Source organism: Protopterus annectens, chromosome 12.part0 (genome assembly GCF_019279795.1).
Source record: "Protopterus annectens isolate FY-2018-M chromosome 12.part0, PAN1.0, whole genome shotgun sequence".
Classification (NCBI taxonomy): Eukaryota; Metazoa; Chordata; order Ceratodontiformes; family Protopteridae; genus Protopterus; species Protopterus annectens.
The window spans coordinates 1,110,721,628-1,110,742,909 of NC_056746.1; the positions used below are offsets into that span (position 1 = coordinate 1,110,721,628).

A 21,282-nucleotide genomic window follows, 5' to 3' on the forward strand; every position below is an offset into this window, starting at 1 on the left:
CGGCTCACTCAGCTCCCCTACCCTGCCCCCAATTCCCACCCTCCCCCACTACTTCTACATTTATTCTAACCCCCAATCGCCTGACTACTCCCTACAGCCACTCACCTGCAACCACCTTAGCCACACCCCTAATTTACCACTTGCATCCAAATACCACAAACCCAAACTATGCAGGCCTTACTTTCATCTCTCCTACTAATCCTCACAACTCTAACCTATGTTACATCCTTACACACAAACACACAACTACCACATACCACCTACCATACAACACATACCTGCATACCTGTTATTACACACATAAGCTTTCCTATAGCCCCCTCTTTATTTAGTGACAACACAATATTATTTTTATGTAACAAGTATGTTTCACTATTCTACACTAAAAAAAACATCAAGTAAACTCCACATTGATATTCTACAAACTACCAAGCTTCAACCTTCATGAAAGAAATACCTCCTTACCTCGGGGGATATTCACCCAAATCCAGGACCAAGCAACATTATACCCCCAAACAAACACACTGCAGATCTACTCATCATCAATCTTAACTCTTGCAGTATATCAAACAAACTTCCTCACTTACACGCATTCATAACTCACTACACCCCCGACATCCTTACCATAACAGAGACCTGGCTAAAACCCGGCACACAGAACAAAAAAATTCTCCCTCCAGGATATAATATCCTATGGCTAGATAGAACAGGAAAGAAGGGTGGGGGCATTGCAATTGTCTATAAAAATACAATTTCTCTCCAACCTCTACTAACTCCTCTACCTAAATTTAATACTGCTGAGATCATAGGCTCTGTCCTACTGTTAAATAAGAAAAAGAGCATCAATATTCTCTGTGCATATATCCCTCCAGGTAATAACGCTCCAATAATTGAGGAGATTCTGTAATAGTCAGAAGATAATCTCCCACAGGAAACTATTTTATTAGGTGACCTAAACAAATGGATTTTCTCAACTCATTCAAAAACCAACTAGAGTAGACAAAAAAATCCCATAAGGAATCTATACTAGACTGGACATTAGTAAATTACCCTGAACATAATTACCAAGTAGGTAGTCTACCTGACGGACTTCGTGTCCATCTCCCCACTTTCCTCCTACGAAAACGTACTAACTTACCCAAACCTACAGTCTATAGACAAGTCAGAAACGATCATAGTGTTAACCCTGTAGAACCCAACTCTATGTTAAAAAAATGTAACTGGGAACCACTACACAGCCTTGACTTAGACCAAGCAGTGGACTGTTTAAATAGTACTCTTATTAACATCCTCGATTCAGTTGCCCCAGTAAGAAAAATTAGAGCCAAGCAACACTATGCTCCTTGCCTTACTAAATCCACAAGAGCCGTATTAAAAACCAGAGACAAGGCATGGAAAACCTGGAAGAAAGGTAACACTAGTCTATCCAAACAAAACTATCAACACCTTAGGAATCAGGTCAAAAAACAAACAAAGCTTGATAAATGGAACTACTTTCTAGATATACAAAATAAATACTACAATAACCCCCAAAAGTTCTGGCATGCAATAAACTCCCTACTAAAACCTGGTAAAACCTCCACACCAGCTTCCACCTCCACCTCTACAAAAACAGATAGCGATATAGCCTCCCAACTTAATCGCCACTTATTGAATCCATTAAATCACTCTCAACTCAACTTTCCAAAAATAGATACTCATCCATACCAACAACTCCTAACAAATCACCTCCTTTTACATTCTCTTCTGTCCCAACATCAACAATAAAAAAATACCTCTTAAAACTTAAACCCTCTACTCTTGTAGCAGATGGTATACCTGCTCATGTCCTAAAAATGGCTGCTAACTCTCTATCCTACCATGTCTCAATCTTAATCAACTGCTTCATACAGGAATCCCACATCCCTCAACTATGGAAAATCTCTTACATTATTCCCCTTCATAAGGGTGGGAATTCCTATGATTTCTCTAACTATCTCCCCATAGCCATTCTGTCTCCTTTATCAAAGATACTTGAGAAATGCATACACTCTCAGGTTATGCATTTCCTAAACTCTAACAATCTCTTCTCCTCTACACAACATGGTTTCTGCCCACAGCACAGCACAACTTCAGCCCTTTTCTCTTTCACAAACTTGGTTAACCAACATATAAATAACAGCAGATTTGTATCTACTATATTCCTGGACCTCTCCAAAGCATTTGACATGGTTTCCCACTCCATTCTAATAGATACTCTTACCTCTCTATCCTTTGCCCCTAACACTTTTGCATGGTTTAAAAACTATCAGACCGACAACAAGCTGTCCAGTGGCAAGGAGTTATATCATCTTTACTCCCAACTACCATTGATGTACCTCAAGGTTCCGCACTCGGCCCAGTCCTCTTTTCTTTCTGTACCAATAATCTACATACCTCTACCCTACAGGCTTCGCTTATACAGTAGGAAGACGATTCCACCATGATCTGCTCTTCCCCAAATCTCACCACCCTACAGCATCTCACCCAGGAATCTTTTACCTCAGTAGAAAGGTGGATCACAGATATTCAACTTATCTTAAATCCCAACAAAATGAAACTACTTCTGTTTACACCAAACAAATCAAAAACCACTCCACTCTCCTTCTCTATCTCCTTCAATAATGGAACTGTCATTTCACCTTCTTTCCACACCAAGCTGCTTGGCGTAGAAATAGATAACCTACAGTTTGACATCCACGTCTTTCAAACTATTAAAAAGGTACGCAAAAAAATGGGGTCCCTATACAGACAAAAAGACTTTCTATCAGATCAAGCTTGGGTCAACCTAGCTCAAACCCACCTCTTTTCCACACTCATTTATGCAGCACCTATTCTCACCTAGGTAAGAAAATCTGACCTAGAGAAACTTGAGTTATGTTATAACAAAATCACAGAGTTTCTAAAAAATTCCCTCTTTAGAACACGCCATTGTATACCTCTTAGACAACTTCAGTGGCTTGAGCTCCCACAGTTATTAACCTACCACCAACTAGTCATAGCTTATAACAACCTAAAATATCCTTAAAAAACTCCAGCCCTTAGGGAACTACTGACTAACTACATTCCAAATCGACCGCTCCGCTCTGCCAAAAAATCACTCCTCTCTAGCTCCGCAGTCAACAACACAGCAGGTAAAGCTGTATTTTCTCACAGTATAGCAAAAAGTTGGAGTAATTCCCCCCCCCCCTTTGGTGACTTCTGCACCTAATACCAAACAATTCAAAAACTCCCTTAAGGCTCATCTTATTAGCTGTTGGCTATGTCCATGTGTACTTAATCCTAGTGTATGCTTCCACCAACTTTCTCTCCTCTCCAATTATCAGACCCTCGGTAAAAATGGAATTAACAAGTGGTATCCTTTGACATTTGGAAATGTTGTTGTGATCTCTGTGTGTATATTTTGATGACTAACTTAATGTTCACTTGTATATATTGCTGGTATGATCCTTCTTTGTGTACTGTTCTATTATGCACAAAATACTGCTCAATAACAAAGTCTTTACATTATGTATTATCATTGTCTGTAAGTGGAGCTTTTCTCCCCGGGCCTCCGCTGTAAATGGACCTCGTCCAGTCGGACCATCCCGGTTAACAAATGTAAAATAAAATAAATAAATAAATTAGTCTTTGTTTACGTCATCAGAATGCAGGAAGGCAGGAGATGGAGAGTTTACATTTTCCCTGTATTTTCTGATATCAGAAAAGAGTTATGCAGCATGAAACACAAATGTTTGCTTCTCTTTACTGAGAACTTTTAAAACTCTAAAGAAAATAAATTTTGAGTAAAAGAACACTGCAATAAAACAAGCAAAACACAAGATATAATGCAAATTATACAAACTAATAACCAAGAAATTAAAAATAGTGACAGAGCTGTTTTCCTTGACAGCTCTCACAAAAAAATGACTCCCAGAGCAAAATGTAAAATGTAGTAGTATTTAAACAAACCACTACATATGAATATACAGTATTCCCTGTGTTTAGGGTCTACTACAATGAGTCCCATGCACTTGAAGATCATTGTCTGGAAGACAGCAATTTGAATGTATCTTGTACAGGCTGCCAGTTATGGTTGAATTTGATTGCATGTTCAGATGAAGTGTAGCAGCTATGTAGACAGCGACAGAGGAGCTGGAGCCCCTCACCTAGTAGCCAAGCAAGGTAAGTTCTGCAGCCATGGCTAGAGACTGGAAGGGCTGGGAGTGCAGGTTAAGGATTCAGGCAGCAAGCAAGAGGGGATTTAGATTTAGGGACTGGGAATTTTAGGCTTAGAGAAATTTAATTTTATGGTATGATCAAGAATTTAGGGAGTTTAAGGAGCAGGAGTGGTGGAGTTTTAGTTTTAGGGATTGATCAGGGACTTTAGAGTCAGGGAACAGGATGGGAGAGCTACGATTAAAGTTAGGAGCTGATAGGAGCTTTAGAGTCAGAGTTAGTACTCCGATGGAGCTAAGTAGTTTAATAGGGCCAGGTGGTAGGTGGGATACATAATTAAATATAGTCTGGCACTTGGCATTTAGCCCAGGTGTCTACAATCACGTGTCGTGAGCTACTATCACACAAGCACTTGTAGTAGACCTACATATTTATATGTTTTAGCCATTGGCAGGATTCTGAGCAGGGTTATCAATGTGCTTATCTACATAAACAGTTGGCTTTCATGGTTTTATGATACTAAAATGCTCAGGGATGTGTATACAGTACAGACAGCTCCCAGTGCAGATACTAAACACTTCAGTGAACTAACTATAGGTAACAGAATTCAGTTGCACAGCAGTGTACAACAGGAATGCACAGACAGGCTTAAGCAGCACATTCAGAGAACAATACTTGCATGTATTTAGAGATGGCGAGCTACATTTATTCACATTTTTTTAAATTTTTCTTCACCTAACCTTTCTTCAGCAATTCAGCAAAAAATGTAATAGTATGTGACAAACGGGCTAAATGTATAACCACAACCACACTAATGAGTGAATGTGTAAACCACAATGAAATCAACTCAAATAATGCTTTAATTTAGCAAATTATTATTACAAATGTGAAACTTTTAAATTTCAGTGGGCATCATGGAAATTTGCCATCTCCCTGTATTCTTACTACAGGTTTTTGACAACAAAAATGCATAATGTACATTGCAATGTTTGCAGCTAAGAGCTGTGGATTTCTCCAGTGGTAGAAATCACAGCTAGAGAAGAATGGAGCAGGACACGGATCTGATTTGTGGGAAGGTATTACATGTGATCCCAGTGTCAAAATATGTTTGTATCTTAATTGGTTGGGCAGACTGTTCCATAACTTGGCCTTGGTGTGAAGGATCTGTTAGAAGTTTCCATTTTGTCAGGTGCAATGTATCATCAGGAAACTCTGACAATTTTAATTTAGGTAGTAAGTACTGAGGTAGGAAGGCAAGGTGGTTTGTTTGCAGGAAGGAATTTGAAAATTGCTATGGTTGTCTAGGCTGAATACTAAAGTACAAAGGAGAAACAGTTCTGTCCTAATGACTTTCCAGCAGGTCATTCATGCAAAACACAGTTCAGGAGCAGGATCTCTCATCAGTTTTGGCACTTAAATGTGACCTTTGCAGTCTGTAATGTTACTTTGCCTTGTATGTTAATTGCTACACTGTGATTCTGACATTTTTTTATTTACCTTCTTACCCTCTGGTCATACCATTTAACGAGATACCAATTTCCATTTCTTTGAACTGTAAAACATTCAATACTAAATTAGCAGAGGGCTGTACTGAGTCTTAAACAAAGGGCTTGATTTAGTATGTAATGTCACCACAGAAAGCTCACCGATGGCTATAAACAGTTAAAGGCAAATAAAAAGTCAGTGATTCATCTGTCATCAGAATGCAAGGCTGTTTTTATAACAGCAGTGCTATGCCTTTCCCAAGGCCAAACATACTCCCCTTTTAGGACTGTTTCACAGGAAGCTCTCCTGGTAGATGACAAGCACCCCTTATATACAAACCCAAAGACTAACAAGTGTGGTCACATTATTTACAATATGGCCAAAACTAATAAGATCTTTTTATTCACAGAAAAGTGTTGCAGAATGTTACAGGTTGCATTTACATGCAATGATTAAAACTAAATGCAAACAAATATGATTACTATACCCATATTTAAGTGGCATTCATTCTCAAGGGGAAAAAAAAATAATTAATAATTGCACATTGCATGATCTTGCGATGGGACCAGTGTTTTCACACTAATGATGAGGGAGCTTGACTAAAAATTGCCATGTAATATTTGAAGTCACAGAGGAAAAATACTGCAAATGAATGGATTCAAAGAGAGTTGCAGCTTTTATGTATGCATTTATTTACATTTGTTAAATGGGAATACCCAAGTAGGAAGTCCCATTTTCAGCGGAATCCCTGGGGAACACAATTACAATATCTATGCACAGAAGAAAAAAAATAATGATTTCATAAAAGTATGAAACATATACAGATAAAGCAATATGAAATGAATTGTATCTGGGTTCAAATTATCAGACATAAAGAGTGTATTGTACATTCAGAGTACTTTTTTTCATATACATATGCAGCTTTTGAATTTTATGAAGACATAAACTGCTTAAAAGCATTTACAAAATCTAGTGCAACAGTGGGTGCTGCTGCTGGTAAAATTCTTGAAGTTATTAAAAATCTTTTAAGTACAATGGAGTAGACATCTGTATACATTTCTTTGAAAAAAAACAGCTGCACTGCATTGTAAATATCTGAAACTCTGTTCCTCCTCTCTTGTCTCCATTTAATGTGGTTGTAAAAATTCAACCTGCTCAACCTCAGAGATCCCACCTCTTGATTCAGAGACTGCAGCTGAATTTCATAAACGTTTTCAGTTCCAATTCTTTATCTAATATCACGGCACATGTTAATTTCAGCTTACATTTGTCAGCCCACAGAACCTGTTACATCGCCCAGTTTAAAAGCACTTTGCACTATATAGCATTTCAACACCTGACACCCACAAATGGAAAATTGCAACAGTATGCTTAGATTTATTTCTATTCATGGGACAAGTGTAATTGCTCCAGTACAGTTGCTTACATATGATGTTACAAAATGTAATATTATTTGTACTAGTTGTACTTTAATATCCAGTTGGCACCAGCCAGCCAGGTGGCATTCTGGAAGTTATATATCTTGACTGATATATGCATCCTCTGTGTAGTCTGTTGTCAGCATAGAAGATTGAATTGAAGATGCTTATGAAATTCATCTGCAGTCTCCGAATCATTAAGAGACAGACTGTTATTTCTGAGGTTGAATTTTACAACAGAGTCCAGCAACTTGCATGATAATGGAAGAAGGGCAATGGGGGACTGGATTTAAACCTATGATTCTGTGCTTGCATTCTAGTGATTCAGTTTAAACTAGGTATAATCTTGTGTTCATGCCTAAGGTAAACAAATATACACACTTCATGGCACAGATCAGAACTTGCTAAAAGCCAGACATTCTTCATGAGTAAATGTTTAACAGGTCCTCAATCCATTGTTACAGTTGAAATTCCATACTTATGACTATTTGCTTTCTACAAAATTCATGTAACCTTTTATTATGTTTTTTCTTTTGCTCAACTGGTCTGAACTGCATGCAGACAGAGCAGGAAAAGAGGTACACTGTTAAAAGACAACGTGCACATTCAGTCAAACTTGCCTCCAGGTACAGCCACAATATACTAGGAAGGTGAGTGACTTGCAGGATTTCTAGATATGGTACACACTGTATAGGGCTATGTTACGACCCCTGTCTGGACCAATAATCAAGGAGCCTGAATCCTCACCACTGACTGGATAGGGAAGTGCACTTGGAATAGAAATGGATACATTCAGTATTTCCAGATGCAGACCTGTCTGCATCAAGCACAATTTGCCTTAAGAGCACAAAGGGAACACACTCAGCCTGGGGTCTGGATGTCTCTATATCTGTCTCCCTCCATGTCCACAGTAAGACTCCCAGTTGGTATAGATGTAGGGTTAGGTCCTCAGCCGAGTGTCCAAGGCAAGTCCTCCAGCACCCTGTCTATAAACCCAGTACTTTGTGTCCTTGCCTCAAGTAGCTGACACACACACATTGAGAGATTTGATTTTTCACACAGACATACCTGGGAAAGGCTGGCTGAGATTTACCTGCTGTGCCCCCTTCTGCCCAGAGTATAAGGTAGTTATCACTGCCACCAGAGACTCCACAATTAGCTACTCTAAAGCCCTTAACAAAGGGTGTCCAATTATACTGTGTAATATTAATACTAATATAAGTGGTATTAGGTGACCAAGACAGCTAGGCCTTCTGGACTGGCTCACACATGTCACCAAATAAATATAAGCACTCTCAAAGATTAAAAACTTTCTACAAGGACCAGCCACAATAAAAGTTTTAAATATATTTAATAATAAATAATAGAAGAGCATGACGCTACTGAATGTATATTTACAGTAAACCGCAGAGTTCAGATCACAGAAAATATTGAAAATAACATTGATGGATAGACTCATACAAATAAAGAAAAATAATCTCTAAATTAAGCTTCACTATATTCCTGACGGAATCTAGGAGAGTTCCCATCCTTTAATAACTTACTTGATAGAGCAAGGCACAATGAAGTATGTGAGTAGTCTTTCTAGTCATATTCCCCAAAACAGAATTCTCAGTACTCCGAGATTACTTACTGTAAAATATAATATCCAAGATGGCTTGCAGAATGACCTCATCTGGCCACTTGACTCTAGGTTCTCACAGTATCCCCTTTTCAAGCTGATACAGGAATTTAGCATAGAGGGCCACAATACACATCTAAATGTTTATGGCAGTGCCTGGGGCCTGGGGTTTCCCCTTTTTTTTACTGAGCTAATGAACAAAGGCTTCTTCCAGACCCACCTTCTTTGATCCTGTTCAGCACTGTGGGTGCTATTTTAATGGTTTAACAGCTCATTTACATTTTCCTTGTTTTTCTTAAAGTATGCAAGCAATCCTGTATTAAAACATATACATTTAATTCAGTTACAGTAATACATGTACATTTATTTTCATTCTAGCAGGGTGCACTGTTGATACAGTTTAACACAAGCAAACCTCACAAATAAATTTTCAGCACAAGCATCTGTACAGATCAGTTTGATACACAAATTACATATACGTATTTACAAAATTCCAGCTAGCTGTGCTTGCACAAGTCATACATCCACTGCTCTATTTCTCCTGGCATGGCTGGCAGTACCTCCTATCATCACAGGCTATCATACATGATAAAAAGCAGACAAAACATAGACAGCAGTATATCAAGGCCACACAAGAGGTACTCCACTCTGCACAAAGCAAGCAGATGGTGTGTAGTATATATGCAAATGAAAAACTCCACATGAATAATAGCTGCAGTGAATTCAGACACAGCAATAACAAACACCAGAGCTATCATCTCTAAGGGCATTACAAAGCAGTTACTAAGGTCTACTAGCTGACCTGAAGTTAGTATGCAGTCATACTGAACTTGGTGCAAGCACCTTCCAAACCAAAGCAGTAGCAGGTGAAATCGAAAGCATAGTACTGTGAACCAGAAATACAATAAAGTCTTACAAACAACTTCAGAAAGATTTGCAGAAGTTGAGAAACAGCCCCTTGCCCTTCTGATGCTTAATTGTTTTTATTACAATAACTTGCTACCTTGGAGAAAGGAGACTAGACAGTTTTAGTTAAATCTAACAATTTCCCTTTTTCAAAGTGAGTAACTCAGAGTTAGCACTGTTTTTCACATATAAGGTATATTGGGATTGCCTCCCTGCAAAAGTTAACTCTTTTTGTCAGTGCTTTTGCAGACAGATCAAAAAGTATCTATCATGAGATGTCATGCCTAGCTGATATCTGCATATTTGTGCATTCTCTTCGGTGTCATATATTTTGTATTTGTGTATCTCAGTCTTCTGATTTGTCAAAGAGCTATGCTTAAAGTTTTGATATTTAAGCAAATAGTAACTGAGGAGGCCATTTACATCAAAAAAAAAAAAAAATATATATATATATATATGTGTGTGTGTGTATATATATATATATATATATATATATATATATGTCTATATATATATATATATATATATATATATATATATATATGTATATATATATATATATATATATATATATATATATATATATATATATATATATATATATATATATATATATATATATATATATATATATATATATATATATATATATATATATATATATATACATACATATATATATATATATATATATATATATATATATATATATATATATATATATATAAAACAGGCCTGTACGTAAACAGGCACAGACACATACATATACATACATATGCACATATTCAAATGAAGGTAACCAATCTCAGCAATGTACAGAATATCACATGCAACTGCCCCTGCTGCTGGTAATTTAACTACTCCATGGCAATACCAACGAGCAAGTCTGAGTTGTACTTTTGGCAGTAAAGTCTTAACAGGGATGTGTAAAATGCAAGGTCAGTGACATTAGACTAGTAGTCATAGTAACTGATACTGAAGTGCAAATGTGAATTGGTACATGGGAATTGTTAATGAGACAAATGCAGTTCAGTTGTTTTATGAATTGTGCTGGTAGCACCAACCTTCCATGCAAGCTATCTGGTCCAAACAATAGAACTTTGTAGTATAGTACACAAATTTGCAAGCATACATGTGTATAAATTTGTGCATGCTTGTTACGATGCATACGTTTTTCAGTGTCCTACCCCCTACACCCCCCACCCCAAAGATATCAGTAGTCAGGTCCAAGCAGATGCACAGTCTACAAATGTATTGCACAATATGGTCTACAGTGTTTCCTGTCCCAGTATGTAAAAACTCCTAGGTACAGTATTGGTTATGTCCCTGCAAATCCAAGCTTAGCAAATTATAATTCTCTGTGCATCCCTTAGTAAGAACATTTTACCTAGAAATGATGATTGTCCTGTACTGTTGCAAAGGCACAAGTTGTCTTTGTTTACATCTTGCAAATAATAAAAAAATCTTCTGTGGAGCTCAGACTTCCCTGACTTGCTGCAGGGTAGTAAGGCTGCCATGCTGTGTGCTATACTTTTCACATATACCCTCACCTCTCCCTACTTCTTCACCTACTGTGCCATTCCTTCTGCTGGCATATAAATAATGTTCCATGTACATGCTTTACTCCAGTGCATTGAAAATCACAAAGGTCTTTTAGCTGCACATTTATCCAACACAATTATCCATTCTGTGGCCAAAAATACCCTTTGCCTTGTACTTTATCCACATTGAGAAGAACTCTTTCAGGTGGGTCATTGCTTAGGGTCATAAAATTCAAACAGGGAATGAAGGCACTCACTTCTGCATCTCTTGGTTTGAATCTCATTACTGTTAGACACTCCAATACACTGATGCCTTAAGGTTAATTGCAGAAATCTCTTTCATTTTACACCCTTCATGTACTCGTACTATGTACATATTAGCAACTTCCCAAACAATGCATCAAATTAGTGTGCAACTCATCCCCACCCAACTGTTTCTGGGTATCCCAAGCAATACATTTGATTGTTTTTGTAGTAATTTCTGTACAAGTGACCACTCTGGTTTATCCTTACTTTTAAAAAAGCATAAGTAACTACTTTTCATTCACTAACACTGCAAGTGCATTATTCAAAAAAAAAAAAACTCAACCATAAGTCATGCTTATTAAAATATAATGGTTTGAGCCCCAAGGGAGGTTTTAGTTTCCTTTCAAATACTGCCAGATTCTTAAGGACACATAGAGATTGTGTACACTAATTAAAAACCTATAAATACTTGTGACAGAAAAATTATAGGATACAGTCTAGCAGTGCTTTAAAAAAACAAGCAGAATGAACTGAAATAAGCCTCTATGGAAGCAGCTTAAAACCAACTAATGCTTAAATATACTTAAGACGACAACCCAGTACTCAATAAGGTCAACTAATACTGATATACTCTAAAGATGTCTCAATAAATCAGGAAAATCATATAAAGTTGAAAAGCAATCAACATACCAATGTAAGTGAAAAGATATTTGTTGTCACTAACCTAGTTCTGGGTATGGTGGCACACAAAATGTGTGCTGTTAACAGCAGTACATGGTTAACTGTGAGATGTATATCACAAAAGATTATGATTGGGTCTCTGTTAATAATCAGTTATTTGTTCAAGAAACAGATGTCAGAAAATTCATCTCAAGAAATAAGCGAAGTAAAGCTTGCGATGTGAATATTGCCATCTATTCCAAAAATATGTGACAACTTTACAACAACTTGGCTATGTTTGGAGAGATTTAAGCATAATTCTTTGCCATGTATAGACCTTTGTTTGCCTGTAACTAGTACTATGTGGAACAGGTAGATAAAGTGGAAGAGATTTACGTGTTTTACAGCTTTAAAAGCTGTAAGACACCTAGTCTTGCCCGATATGTCTTTGTAGTTAATGGACTTTTAGTTTCTTCAATGCACTACAAGATAAAGAGAAAAACAAAGAGAAAATAAATTGTAGGGGCACATTGTATTTTACAGCTTTGAAAGTAATGCCTGACAAACAGCAACTAGAGGCAATTAGGTTTTGATCCTGTAACAGTTTTAAATTTTGTGATGCCTTCACACTGCTACACATAGTAAAGAAGTCTAAAGTATTTTACAGCTTTAAAAGTTTTAACTAGCCACTGTTTACACTCTAACATAAGATTAGAGTTTAGCAGTGCTAAAATATGTTTAACAAAACTTTAAGCTCCGTTCTAGAATTTTCCCATATCTAAAGTATAATATAAATTCAGGTCTGTTATAAAGGCCTCTGAACTGAAAGACTGTACATAATGTTCTAAAGACATAAAGCACAAACACAACAGCATTAATATGTTACAAATGTAAAGGGGGGTGATAATCATTATGGAATGTTTACATTCACTTTGTTGGTTTATTATCCCTTTAGGACTGATTGATTAATAACATTGACTGATTTATTGATTGCTTTTTGTGTGGGTGAATGTGTACCTGCACGTTAGTGCATATGCACATGTAATATCAGTGCATTAGATATGAGAAAGATATGTGGGCTTTGGGGGAGGATCATACTGTATGCTGCATCATCACCAGCAAAGTCAGAATTAGTAGTCAAAGTTCACCTTGACTAGTAACCTAATAACTTCTATTTACCATTTTTCACATCTTTAATGAATCCACATGCAGGTGATCAATGCATTCTGCCAAGGTAAAAAACACAGTTGAGATGGATGACTTTAAAAATTCTCTGCAGACTTCTCTGTCAAAAACACTGGGTGAGCAAATTGGTATAACTGAGAAATTATTTTCTGGGGTGCGATATAGAATCAGAATTGCTTAGATATAGTAAGGCCCTGCTGAGTTTAATTCTGGTGACTACTAAAAATGCAGTTACTAGAAAATAGAAATCAAAGTCTAACTCAACCATTTTAGAAGAAGTGAATATAGTAGCAGAGCTAAAATAATTAGAATATTTAGAAAAAGATAGGAGCAGATTACACAGAAAAAAATGGGAATTATGGGAACAATGCATGCAGAATAGTGTTTAGAGGAAGAACAAGGTTTAAGGGAAGGGAAGGCAGGAACTGAATGAGCCATGTTTGCAACTGAAAATATGTCAGTATATTTTGTTTTTATTTATATAAATGTATGATTGCCTATGTTTTAAGTGATAAGTCAATAAAGTTTTTTTTTGTTTAAAAAAAAAGGAAACATACAGAGTGATATAATCCACCAGCATGAGTTACATCTCTGATTTTAGCTGTGAGTTCCTACTAAATGCAATGTTTCAATGTTTTGTAGTGGTGTCTATCAATATGAAGCCCCAAAGGCTTGGGATGCAATGTGGGGTGAGGGAGGAATAAGAGGAATAGCAATTATTGTTATATGGTGTGGCTAGCAGCAGAGAGATCCCATAAAGCCACATTCAACCCTAAGTCCATAAATATTGAATATGTAGCTCAACAATTAATATTTTATATGAAATTTAATGCATGTTTCATTATAACACCAGTGATGAATTGCACTACTGTCTAGATGACATTGGTAACATGCTTACTCTGCATTGGCAAAATAGAGTAAGAAAGCTGTAGAGAAAATGTTGGCATTCTAGTTTGGGGAATCATGAATGAGTAATATCCCTGTCATTGTGTTTCCCTTCCTTTAATAATTTTTGTACTTCATGTGACAATTAGGAGGAATAAAATTATCTTTGAAAATTATGCCACTGCCTTTTTATTTTCATACCAGCTGTAGTCCTGCACAGCAGCCAAACACAGCAGGGTGATGTTATGCTGCTGTAAATGAAATGTAGTGCTACCATGCAGAGCTGTTCCCTCCTTCTTCTGGATGCAGCCCTAACAAAAACAGCTAATTGAAAAAAAAAAGAAAAAAAACACTTCCTCATCAAAAACCACATATTGGCAAAATTATAAGAAATACATAGTAAACAATATAAATTGGGAAACACCCCCAGAAATGCCACTGTTAAATGCTAACTCTTCTTCTTATTTTTCTTTCGGCTTAGGGGTCGCCACAGTGGATCACCTGTCCGCTCATGATTGGCAGTGGAGTTTTACAGTGTCGAGTTGCCAGCCCGCCACCCAACCTTCCACAGAAGGCACACACACAAGCACTCACACCTAGGGCCAATTTAGAGTGTCCAATCCACCTACTGCATGTCTTTGGGATGTGGGAGGAAACCTGAGCACCCGGAGGAAACCCACGCGACCACAGGGAGGACATGCAGACTCCGCACAGAAAGCACCCCAGCCGAGGATCAAACTGAAGAACATCTTGCTGTGAGGAGACAATACTAACCACTGCACCACCGTGGTCATGCTAACTCTAACAACACAAAAATGGAGAAATGAGAACAGTCCGAGTTACATAAAATTAACTGCTCCCACACTCCATAGTTGTATAGCTGAAAAAACAAGGAGAGCAACCAACTACTGAGCTGAAATTAAACACAGCACCCCCATTAGAGTCATCAAAAGAACAACGTAAATGTAGTGGTGCATTGTCATTCAATGAACAGGACTCAGAAAAGGAACATTCAGCAAGTGGAACTGTGAGAGAGAGGGGGAAGGGCCTGAGGGTGGGTAGTGGCAATGCATATGTGATCCTAGGACTAAATTCCCTTGAAATATCTATGAGTCTATAAGTCTATGATGACTTTCAAAGAGAAATATAATGCTGCTGTACAATAACATTACAGTTAAATTTGACTTTCAGTAACATTTGCTGTAACAGAGCTGCTGCTCCCCCAGGGTGTGCAAGAAATGTTCTTCTTTCGGCGTTTCCGGGTTAGAGGTCACCACAGCGGAACTCCGGTCTGCTAATGATTGGCAGTAGATTTTTTATGGGTGCTGAGGTGCCAGCTCAATGCCCAACCTTCAGTGAAGGCACACCCATTCTACGCATGTCTTTTTTAAACATAGCACTCATTTTTTCTGACAGTGTAAAAATTGTGTAAGTTAACTGAAAACTTGTTTATTTTTCTTTTATGCGGCTTGCACTTTTTAAAGTGCTTTTTACTGTGATTTTTTTTCTGTAAAAAAATTAAAATTTGCAGACTGGTAGTGTTTGCCAACAATTGCTGCTTGTCTTCTGTAGGAAAGAAGTGCCATTTTGGCTTAACCATGGACCAGATTACCAGTCCCACAGTCAGTCCTTCTTCCAGCCACCAAAACAAAATGTTAACCAAATAGCCATTGCCACCAGCAGGCTAGCAATTTTCTCATCCACAGGTGAGTGATACTCTTGTGGCCATCTGCTGTACCTCAGACCAATCATTTTTTACCCCAGATTCCTTTGGTGTGATACTTACAGCCACTATGGAAAGAAGATTAGCCACATCTGCACAAAGAGTGTTCACAAAGTGTCCAGCTCGAGTTGTAGCTCATTTCAGGCTACAGGGTATTCACACTTTTTCATATTTAGATGACTTGCTTATCCTTGCTGAGTCTTTGTCAAAGTGTCAAGAATCTCTCTTGTAAGTGAGAGATCTCTTACACAAGGTGAGATTCAAAGAGAACATTCAAAAGTCTTTCTTGACTCCTTCACATATGGTTGTGTTCCTGGCCTGACAAGTAAATACCTCAGTTCAAAGAGTTTTTCTTCCACAGGAAAAAAATAGATCTTTATTTAGATCTGTTTCTAAGGTTTTCCACTCAGACTTTGGTCACTGTGAAGGAGTACTTCAGGATTTTGGGTCTCATGGCTTCTATGGTTGTCATTATACCATTTTCAAGACACCACATGAGAAATATACAGTGGTAACTGAAACCTCTTTGTTCCCAGCATCAAAAACCCTTTATATTTTTAAATTCCAGTGCTGGGGTTTGTCAGAAGAGAAATTGTTTGGTGGAGACAAAAGTTATCCTAAAATCCAGGTCTCCCCTTCTCCCACCCTGTTCCAAAGCAGTCAGTTATCAAAGATGCTTCAGACGTATTGCTTGGGGAGCAGTTTCAGGAGGGATAAAGAGTGTAGGGGTGTTGGACAGATGCAAGCACATAAATATGAAGGAGATGCCTGCCTTGATCAAGGCAATCAACTTTCTGAACCATCTTTGGTCCTCTGATCCTCTTCAAGTGGTTACAGACAATACCACAGTCAAGTGGTACATCAACAAGCAAGTGGGAGCCAGGTCATACCCCCTTTGCAGACTAGCCTTGTTTGCTTGGGATATAGTTTCACAGCACAGTCTCACTCTACAGGCATCCTACATTCCATCAGAGCAAAACTGTGTGACAGACAAGCTGAGCAGAAGCAGGATAGATTCTCATAAATGGAAACTACATCAGGGGATCTTACAAGATTTGATCCATCTGTGTGGAATTCCTCAAGTAGACCGCTTTGCCTCCTCTCTGAACATCAACTGGCAAACTTCTGTTCCAGGACTCCATGCAAGAAGGTGTGGAAGACAGATGCCTTTTCTTTTCCATGGATAGGAATGTTCCTGTATGTTTTCCCACCTTTTCTAATAATATCTAGGATATTTCTGAAGATTTAGAAGGAATCCCCCAAGATCATTGTGGTGACTCCCCTGTGTCCCAAGCAACTGTGGTTCTCCCTTCCTTTGGAAATGAACAGGGGCAATTACCACAAGCTTCCTCACATACTGGATCTACTCACATAATAACAGGGGTATTTGATACACCCCAACATCAGTCATCTTCAGTTGACTGCCTGGATAATAGGGTCTTGGTTCCTATTGGGTATCTGTTTCCAGAAGATGTGCAGCAGGTGCTAATGGAGGCAAGGAAGCCTGCTACTAGAAAATCCTATATTAGCAAATGGAAAAGGTTTTCTAGTTGGTGGCAACATTGTGACAAGCAGCCATTCAGGGCTAGTTTTTCCTCTGGTTTTACAATGTGTGTGATTTACTATCATGTGGCCTTTCTTACTCCTCTAAAGGTTCATTTATCAGCCTTTACAGTATGTCTGCCCATGGATCCAATGCATTCTCATGCAAAAATGTTTTTGAAAGGGATTTTTCATAAGAGGCCTCCAGAAAATCTGTGGCCTTTCCTTGACGTTTTAATTTTGTGTTAGAGAAGCTAACACTTGCTCCATTTGAACCAGCTCATCTGGCTGACTTGAGGTTCTTAGCATGGAAACAGTTTTACTGATTGCCCTGACCCCTGCAAGAAGGGTACACGAGTTGTAAGCTCTTATGGTGGGTCAACCCTACCTAATTTTCCATAAGGACAGGGTTTCTTTGAGAACTAATAATTTTTTATGGCTAAACTGGTATCCAAGTTTACTTTAAGCCAAGCTATCTGTCTACCCTTTTTCTTTCCTGAAACTAGAAATGAGGGAGAAAGGATACTCCATACCTGGGGTATCCACAGACAACTCAGATACTATCTTGGCAGAACTAAATCTTTCTGATCAATTTTTCATGTCTTGTGAAGGTAAAAAGAAGGAACAACATGTGTCAAAACAGACTATTTCCAAATTGTTATCTAAGGCTATTACCTTTGGTTATACTCACCATAACAAAACTATTCCAGGCAGGGTCAAGGCCCACTCTACCAGGACCTTGTCTTCATCTATCACTTTTTGGAAAGGATTGGATTTTAGAAGTATTCTAGAAGCTGTTGTTTTATTGTCTGTACTTAGTTTTACAAGTACTGTAAGTTTGATTCCTTCTCTGGGTCCAGATCAAACTTTGCTGGGAACTTTCTCGAGGGGTTTATGGAGTCTTCTCCTTCTACCTCCCAAATGTAATTTGCTATGGTAATTTACCCATATAGCTAAAGCTACTGCAGCATTCAGTATGAAGAACAGGGTAGAGTTGTATAAGTTGAACTTATATTATAACAGTAGATGTTCTAATAACCACTGCTCCAGTACTCACTCCCTCCCTCCACCCCCCTTGTTATTTGGTATATTTTTTATGCCAGGGTGTGAACATTTATCTTTCTTGTTGTTCCTAAAGTTGCCTTTTCAGGGGTCAGCCTCCTTCTCTCTGCTGGCAGGAAAGCTCTGAAGCGTTTGTGCCCAAACTTGTTTTTTAGTCAGCTAAGCTCAAGCTGTTTCACAGTTTGGGCACATGGAAGGTGGCCAGAAACTTTAGAAGTTGGCTGTTATATGCTTGTCAGGATATAATCCATATAGCTAAGGTTACTGCAGCAGGGATCATTCAGACATCTACTGTTATGATAACTTCAAATTCCACACAACCAATTTCCAGTTTAGGATTAAAATGTACTGCAATTCAGTTATGCACAGTCCAGAAAAACTAAGTAAAAACAGCCTCCCCACTGCCTCATATATCCATTAATAAATCCTTTGTTAACCTATATAAGTTTTTAAATGTATTGGCTGAAATTGTCAAGACAATCCATCACAAAAGTGATTATAATAACTTGTGTGTTTACTTTTCACTGAAACATAGTTGCCATCACAAAAGGTTGGGTCTCTTATGTATATCCAACAAACTGTCAGCCAGACGTACTTCCACAAACACTACATGACTGAAAATAAGCCCACCACAAGAGTGAATAGCAAATGCTTTCCACTGGCTAATTGCTAATACAACATTTTCTTAATAACAAACTGCAGTGTGAGGGGGGCTTCACCTTTCTGCAGTCCCATTATTATATATTAACTATAGTTTCCTTGAAAGTACTATCTTGAATGTAAGTCTAAAAAAGGAATAACATTGACTTGTACGTACAGTGGATGTTGGGTCTGGTACTTGACAGCAATGGTAAAGGTACTTAAAGGCAGTGTTCAGTAAGCAAACCAAAAAACAAATTATGGACAACACGTGAAAACAAGATGAGAGAGAGCTGTGTATATTTAGTTAATCGCTTTCATTCTTTTAATTAAAAGTTCCCAAATATTTTCACATTTTTTAAAAATGTACTTCATCTCACTTAAAGGAAACGCTCCAGTGTTATTAACTTTGTACTAAAGTTATTTTTGATCCATATAATATCATCTAATTGTCGTTTATTGCTCAGAAAGCCTTCAGCACTTTTTTATTTGTTTTCATTTCCATATGTTTCCCAGACACAGATTATAAAGTTCCCAACTTTTGTTTTCATATTCATATCTAACTTTATTTCAGAAAGAAATTTGTTTTGACCTGCACTACAGTTTTTAGAGCGGTTCATCACCCACAATTTAACATTATGAGACTGTCTTGTTGAAGTCAGCAAATGATTATAAACAGCTAAAGTGAAAATATTTTCCAAGGGAGGTAATTACTGGGGAAATCTTTATATGAAAAACAGGAATGAGTTATACTGCAGAGCTACCTAAACAGACTGGTAAATACTCTGAGATTAAATCAGTGAAATGTTGTTTTTATGTATTTAACTACAAAATTAAGAACTGTTGGAAATCTAAAGGTAGCTGTCAATTGCTTTTACTAGTTCTTTGAACTGATACATTTCGGTCAGTCATGAATGATCAAAACTCGGCTTACGCACCCTGCAAAGCATGAGGGAGGGGAGTGGTGTTTTGGAATTTTTAATATGAGAGGTGGATGCATTTTTGTGGTGACAGTTTTATCAACAAAAAGTACAGCTTCTGGTTGCAGACATATCACAATGAAGGAAAGTATTAAAGGGATTTGCAAAGATTCAGTTTTAAGTACCCAAATGTGAGGTTGTATAGCATTAATTCACAAGTACTGTGGCTTAATAGTAACAGAGGCATAAATAGAATGGAGCAAAGTAACCAGCTGCCCCAGGTGCAAGGTATTAGGGGATACGATCACTGTACTGAATTCCTCTGTATTTACCAGTTTTGAGGGCAAAATAGTGGGGTGCCATGAATTTTCGAGTGGCCTCTTCAGTTCCCGATTTTTTTTTTGTTTACAGTTTTAAGTTATGGCTGACATCATCAAGCATCACCAGCATATCCCACAATGTCATCCACATGCAGGGGCTTGCATGATGTCATCAGCCTCGTGAGGCAGTGCCTGACTGCCTGTCTGACTCAGAGACCAGGGTGGGAGTTTTAAAAAAAATAAAAATAAAGGATATCAGTTAAGAATGTGTGACAAACTCTTTCAGTGTGTAACATGAATTTTTTAAGACCCCAAATGAGGTATGTTCCTTGTAATGAGGTACACTTGAGAGGTTTTTCTGGTATTAGTGATCAGCAACTTACTAAAGAATCAAAACCTATACATGGACAGACAGGACAAAAACTAGAAAATTGATTTGGGATGTCTTGCAAAACCATGGACAGTCAAGAGGAATGATCTGGGTTATTACTAATAGCGATTGACAAGTAAATAAAGCGTTAAACATCAATGCAAAGGCACTATGCTTAACACACAGGCGCTGCAGAACGTTGCTCAAATCGGTCCTGTCCCTTCCTGAGCAAGCCCATGCCCAACTAGAATAAAATGGTGTGTGATGTTTCTTTGAGATGTATTCTACAGACACACACTAATGTACCAAGTAAAGTTGCAAGAAATCACTTCTGAAATACCTCTTAAATGTTCCTTTTCCTCCCATAAAGACCTAGATGTTGCCTCTTATCTGTTTTCTGTTTCTCATATTTTTTTGATTTTTATGATAAGTTACTGTGGATTTCAGTCAGTAATGCCAGAAGTCAGAGGTTCAGACCTCTTATTATTCAAGAAAATGCATGTTGATGTACATCCTGTTCTGTTAACTTGTAAGTGAATTACCATGATATTACAATGTTGTCCCTGATGTAGGGACTTTTCCT

General features: G+C 37.8%; 1 protein-coding gene across 1 annotated transcript in view; it reads left to right on the forward strand.

The window, feature by feature from the left end:
* LOC122817007 (dysbindin domain-containing protein 2-like) overlaps positions 1 to 21,282 on the forward strand; it is a 449,361-nt gene that overhangs the window by 355,110 nt on the left and 72,969 nt on the right. The window lies entirely within an intron of this gene.